Source organism: Cebus imitator, unplaced genomic scaffold (genome assembly GCF_001604975.1).
Source record: "Cebus imitator isolate Cc_AM_T3 unplaced genomic scaffold, Cebus_imitator-1.0 Scaffold37, whole genome shotgun sequence".
In the NCBI taxonomy this organism is placed as follows: domain Eukaryota; kingdom Metazoa; phylum Chordata; class Mammalia; order Primates; family Cebidae; genus Cebus; species Cebus imitator.
In genome coordinates this window covers 5,837,909-5,844,302 of record NW_016107352.1, presented here as the reverse complement: position 1 = coordinate 5,844,302, position 6,394 = coordinate 5,837,909, and the positions used below count along the sequence as shown (strand labels likewise).

The 6,394-nt window shown below is 38.3% G+C and overlaps 1 protein-coding gene across 18 annotated transcripts in view; it reads left to right on the top strand.

Moving 5' to 3' along the window:
- The window catches only part of ICA1 (islet cell autoantigen 1), a 158,250-nt gene that overhangs the window by 26,159 nt on the left and 125,697 nt on the right, over positions 1 to 6,394 (top strand). The window lies entirely within an intron of this gene.

The following is a 6,394-nucleotide window of genomic DNA, read 5'->3' as shown; positions in this document are numbered from 1 at the left end:
AAAAAAAAAAAAAAAAGAAAAGAAAAGAAAAGAGATAATGAGGAAAACCTAGGATTAGGTAAACTCAGTCCCAGCATATTTATTAAAAACTATAAAATCTCACGTAACCACCATGCCTCAGTTACTTTGTATTTCAAGAACATAGTTGGAATGCATTGCCTGCAGTAAATTCTCAATAAATGTTTTTTTGAAAATTAACACAATCAAAGAGCTTCTGATAGTCATATCTGAGAAGTCAGATTTAGAACACTAGAATCTGGCAAATGTTAAAGTTTTTAAAAAAAGAACTTAAGTAAAATGTCATGGAAAGTGGAGTCTAATAAGTTTTGTATTGGACCCTGGAAAATTCTAGAATGAATTAACTAAGGAGCTATTTAGTTAGACTAGTTAACAATATAGTAAGCTGGATTTAGATATGGTTGATCTGGTATGTTAATATAAGAAGGCCGCCTAACTCCCTGTCTTGCTGGACATTTCTGCCAATGGTTTAGATTAAAATTTTGAAAGCATGCCCATCACTTCTGTAAATAGCAGGGCACTGAGAGGAATAATATCTTAGATGGTCTGATAAGGATTCAGAATGAACTCAAATTTTAATATGTACACTAAGGTGAATGAACTGAACATTTAATGGGACTACAAAAACCCAAGATTTCGAAAAGCTTTCCAAGAGGGGTCAGGATGGTAGAAACCATAATTATTCTACATCAGAGAGGGTTAAAGGGAAATGTTAGTTGTCAATTACTTGGGAAGCTCTGTCATGTGAAAAGAGATAAGATTCGTTCTAAGCACATGAGGGTAGACCAGACCCAGGAAGAACTTTGTAATGTTAAGGCTGTCCCATGAGAACTGGGCTGCCTTTGAGGTTAGGACTCTCCTGTGAGATGGATCTGGGCTACTGTTCTACCTACTGTCTGCTGTAACTTTAGGAGAACTATACCCAGTTTCTCATATCCTCATTTTCTTAATGCATGGAATAGAGATATTAATACCTACTTATTACAGCTATTATCAAGATTAAATTAGATAACAGAGTGATGGCTAATGTTTGTTAGTGTTTATAAACATTATACTATACATGTTTATAAACATAACTAAGGTTTATTTATAATGTTTAATGTTTATGAGTGTTTTATGTCCCAGGAACCATTCAGAGTGCTTTCCATATGGTATCTCTAGTACATAGCAAAGCTCCTGACCCACTTGCCCTACCTCCTCATCCTGCATTTCCTCTCTCCCACATGCTTACACTTCCCTCACCCCTGTCCAGCCGTGGTGGCCTTGTCTCAGTTCTCAGTCCACAACCAGCCAAGTTCACACCTGTCTGAGCCTTCGCTGGCTTCCACCTGGACACCATTTCCCCACATCTTCCCTTCTCATAGCTCAGGTTTCTCCCTAAAGGTCATGCTGTTTCAGGTCACTGCCTGTCCACCCCTGCTCCCCACCCACCCCACCCCTGCTCACTGTCTAACACATGACCTTGTTTTATTTTATTCATAGTACTCATCTCATTGAATTATCTCAGGTGTTCATCTGTTTGCCCACCTTGCCGCCACTGTGAAATCAAATTCCATGTTAGCTTAGTCACCACATATCCCCAGCCACACACAGAATACACATTCAATAAATACTAAAGGGTATGCGTTAGTGCAATTAATGTCTGTTCTCAGCCCTTTCCTTCTGCAATTGAAAATTTTCGAAGCTGGGCTTGACAAGGATGTTTTAATGGAGATTTCTCCAATGGTGAAAGTGGAACCAGAAAGCACCTGTTTTAATTTTTATATTCTAAGTACAGTGTAAATTATTATGTTACATATGCTTTTTATAGCTCATAGTTTTTTTTTAAGAACCTAGTAAATGCATGCATTATTCAAAAGATAATTTAATGTGTTAATTACAAATATACTAAACATTATATGTAGGCTCTTGCAGTAGTATTTTGGCTGAACCAAGTGTTCTCGTACTTTTTTTTTGTTTTGAGACAAAGTCTTGCTGTGTCGCCCAGGCTGGAGTGCAGTGGCATGATCTCGGCTCACTGCAACCTCCACCTCCCAGGTTCGAGCGATTCTTCTGCCTCGGCCTTTTAAGTAGCTGGAATTATAGGCACATGCCACCGGGCCTGCCTGACTTTTGTATTTTTAGTAGAGATGGAGTTTCACCATGTTGATCAGGCTGGTCTCAAACTCCTGACTTCGTGATCCACCTGCCTTGGCCTCCCAAAGTTCTGGGATTACAGGCATGAGCCACCACGCCCAGCTGAACCAAGTATACTTTAATCAAAATAGCTGCTGTCCTAGGTTTGTAGCATCCAGAGTACTTAGCTGTGACGAATAATTTAGTACATGATAGAGATTTCTGTTGCAGAAATGTTAATACTAATGTTGATGTTTGTAGCAAGGATGGATTCCATTCATGAAACATATGAAAATGATGTGCAAACCTCTTTGATGTGTTCATACCTTGAGTTGTCCATAGAAGGCTAACTTATAAACCAAGAAGTTTTATTCTTTGGGCACAGAAAACTTGTGCGCCAAGCTATAATAATGGTCAGATTCTATTGTAATCTGTTGGAAAGTTTATATAGAAATGTTGCTCTGAGTTCTAATATTTGTCCATGTTGCTTGCTAAGGAAGTCCCTTTTCAAAAGCAGCTCTTCAGTACAATAACAGAAAAAAGTAATCTCTGCTGACAGAAGTCTTCCTGCCAGAGTCACCCTGCCATTGCAGAGTGGACTGACTAGATGATGGAAATGTTTTGTACCTTGCCTTGGGCATGATTACGTTAATATATATGATTGTCATAACTCACAAAACTGAACACTCCAGAGCTGTCCATTTTATTGCATTTAATTTACACCTCAATTATTAAAAAGTGAACAGTAACAACTCCTAAAAATACTTTTGAACATCTTTGCCCCTTTATTCAGGAAATACTGTGTGTTAGTGGGTTTTGGTGCAGAATACTTCTGTAAAACAAAAGGGGCAGATTCAAACTGCTGATTTTCTATTTTGTTTTATGGTTCTGAAGGGCTTTATTTCTTTTCTTTTTTTATACTTTATGGCACTTTAGGTTCTTGGGTACAGCTATGGAACATACAGGATTGTTGCATAGGTACATACATGGCAATGTGGTTTGCTGCCTCTGTCCCCATCATATATATCTGGCATTTCTCCCCATGTTGTCCCTCCCCAAATCCCCACCCCCAACTATCCCTCTGCTAGTAGTCCCCCCACCAACAGACCCCAGTGTGTGATGCTCCTCTCCCTGTGTCCATGTGTTCTTGTTGTTCAACACCTGCCTATGAGTGAGAACATACAATGTTTGATTTTCTGTTCCTGTGTCAGTTTGCTGAGAATGATGGTTTCCAGCCATGTCCCTACAAAGGACATGAACTCATTGTTTTTTATGGCTGCATAGTATTCCATGGTGTATATTTGCCACATTTTCCTTGTCCAGGCTATCATCGATGGGCATTTGGGTTGGTTCCAGGTCTTTGCTATTGTAAACAGTGCCGCAATGAACATACATGTTCATGTCTTTAAAATAGAATAATTTATAATCCTTTGGATATATACTGAGTAAATTGCTGGGTCAAATGGAATTTCTATTTCTAGGTCCTTGAGGAATCACCACACTCTCTTCCAAATGGTTGAACTAATTTACACTCCCACCAACAGTGTAAAAGTGTTCCTATTTCTCCATATCCTCTCCAGCATCTGTTGTCTCCAGACTTTTTAATGATTGACATTCTAACTGGTGTGAAGTAGTATCTCAGTGTGGTTTTGATTTGCATTTCTCTAGTGACAAGTGATGATGAGCATTTTTTCGTATGTTTGTTGGCCTCATATATGTCTTCTTTAGAAAAGTGTCTGTTCATATCCCTTGCCCACTTTTGGGTGGGTTTGTTTGTTTGTTTCTTATAAATCTGTTTTAGTTCTTTGTAGATTTTGGATGTAAGTCCTTTGTCAAATGGGTAGGTTGTAAAAATTTTTGCCCATTCTTTTGGGTGGTTGCCAGTTCACTCTAATAATTGTTTCTTTTGCTGTGCAGAAGCTCTGGACTTTAATTAGATCCCATTTGTCCATTTTGGCTTTTGTTGCCAATGCTTTTGGTGTTTTAGTCATGAAGTCCCTGCCTATGCTTATGTCCTGGATGGTTTTACCTAGGTTTTCTTCTAGGGGTTTTATGGTGTTAGGTGTTATGTTTAAGTCTTTAATCCATCTGGAGTTAATTTTGGTGTAAGGTGTCAGGAAGGGGTCCAGTTTCTGCTTTCTGCACATGGTAGCCAGTTTTCCCAACACCATTTATTAAACAGGGAATCCTTTCCCCATTGCTTGGTTTTATCAGGCTTGTCAAAGATCAGATGGTTGTAGATGTGCGGCGTTGCCTCTGAGGCCTCTGTTCTGTTCCATTGGTCTGTATCTCTGTTTTGGTACCAGTGCCATGCTGTTTTGATTACTGTAGCCTTGTAGTATAGTTTGAAGTCAGGTAGTGTGATGCCTCCATCTTTGTTCTTTTTGCTTGGAATTGACTTAACTATGCGGGCTCTCTTTTGGTTTCATATGAAGTTTAAGGTGGTTTTTTCCAGTTCTGTGAAGAAGGTCGTCAGTAGCTTGATGGGGATAGTGTTGAATCTATAAATTACTTTGGGCAGTATGGCCATTTTCACGATATTGATTCTTCTTAATCATAAGCATGGAATGTTTTTCCATCTGTTTATGTCCTCTTATTTCCTTGAGCAGTGGTTTGTAGTTCTCCTTGAAGAGGTCCTTTACATCCTTTGCTAATTGTATTCCTAGGTATTTTGCTCTCTTTGTAGCTGTTGTGAACGGCAGTTCACTCTTGATTTGTCTCTCTTTAAGTCTGTTATTGGTTTATATGAATGCTTGTGATTTCTGCACATTGATTTTGTATCCTGAGACTTTGCTGAAGTTGCTTATCAGTTTCAGGAGATTTTGGGCTGAGACAATAGGGTCTTCTAAAATATGCAATCATGTCATCTGCAAATAGAGACAATTTGACTTCCTCCTTTCCTAATTGAATACCCTTTATTTCTTTTTCTTGCCTGATTGCTCTGGATAGAACTTCCAATACTATATTGAATAGGAGTAGTGAGAGAGAGCATCCTTGTCTAGTGCCAGATTTCAAAGGGAATGCTTCCAGTTTTTGCCCATTCACTATGATATTGGCTGTTGGTTTGTCCTAAATAGCTTTTATTATTTTGAGATACGTTCCATCAATACCTAGTTTATTGAGAGTTTTTTAGCATAAAAGGCAGTTGAATTTTGTCAAAGGCCTTCTCTGCATCTATTGAGATAATTGTGTGGTTTTTGCCTTTGGTTCTGTTTATGTGCTGAATTACATTTATATATTTGCATATGTTGAACCAGCCTTGCATCCCCAGGATGAAGCCTGCTTGATCGTGATGGATAAGCTTTTTGATGTGCTGTTGCAGTTGATTTGATGTGCTGTTGCAGTTGGTTTGCCAATATTTTATTGAAGATTTTTGCATCTATGTTCATCATGGATATTGACCTGGAGTTTTCTATTCTTGTTGAGTCTCTGCCAGGTTTTGGTATCAGGATGATGTTGGTCTCAGAAAATGATTTTGGAAGGATACCCTCTTTTTGGATTTTTTGGAATAGCTTCAGAATGAGTGCTACTAGATCTTCAGTGTATGTCTGGTAGAATTTAGCAGTGAGCCCATCTGGACTTGGGCTTTTTTTTTGGTTGGTAGGCTATTAATTGCTGCCTCAACTTCAGCCCTTGTTATTGGCCTATTCAGGGTTTTGACCTCTTCCTAGCTTAGGCTTGGGAGGATACAAGTGTCCAGGAATTTATCCATTTCTTTCAGGTTTACTGGTTTATGTGCATAGAATTGTTTGTAGTAATCTCTGATTGTAGTTTGTATTTCTGTGGAATCTGTGGTGATATCTCCTTTATCATTTCTTATTGCATTTATTTGATTCTTCTCTCTTTTCTTTTTTATTAATCCAGCTAGTGGTCTATTTTGTTGATCTTTTCAAAAAATCAGCCCCTGGATTTATGTATTTTTGAAGAATTTTTTGTGTCTCTATTTCCTTCACTTCTGCTCTGATCTTAGTTATTTCTTGTCTTCTGCTAGGTTTTGAGTTTTTTCGATCTTGCTTCTCTAGCTCTTTCAATTCTGACAATATGGTGTCAATTTTAGATCTTCCCTTGCTTCTCATGTGGGCATTCATTGCTATAAATCTTCCTCTAGACACTGCTTTAAATGTATCCCAGAGATTCTGGTACATTGTGTCTTTGTTCTCGTTGTTTTTGAAGAACATCTTTATTTCTGCCTTCATTTCATTGTTTATCCAGTCAACATTCAAGAGCCAGTTGTTCAGTTTCCATGAAGCTGTGTGGTTCT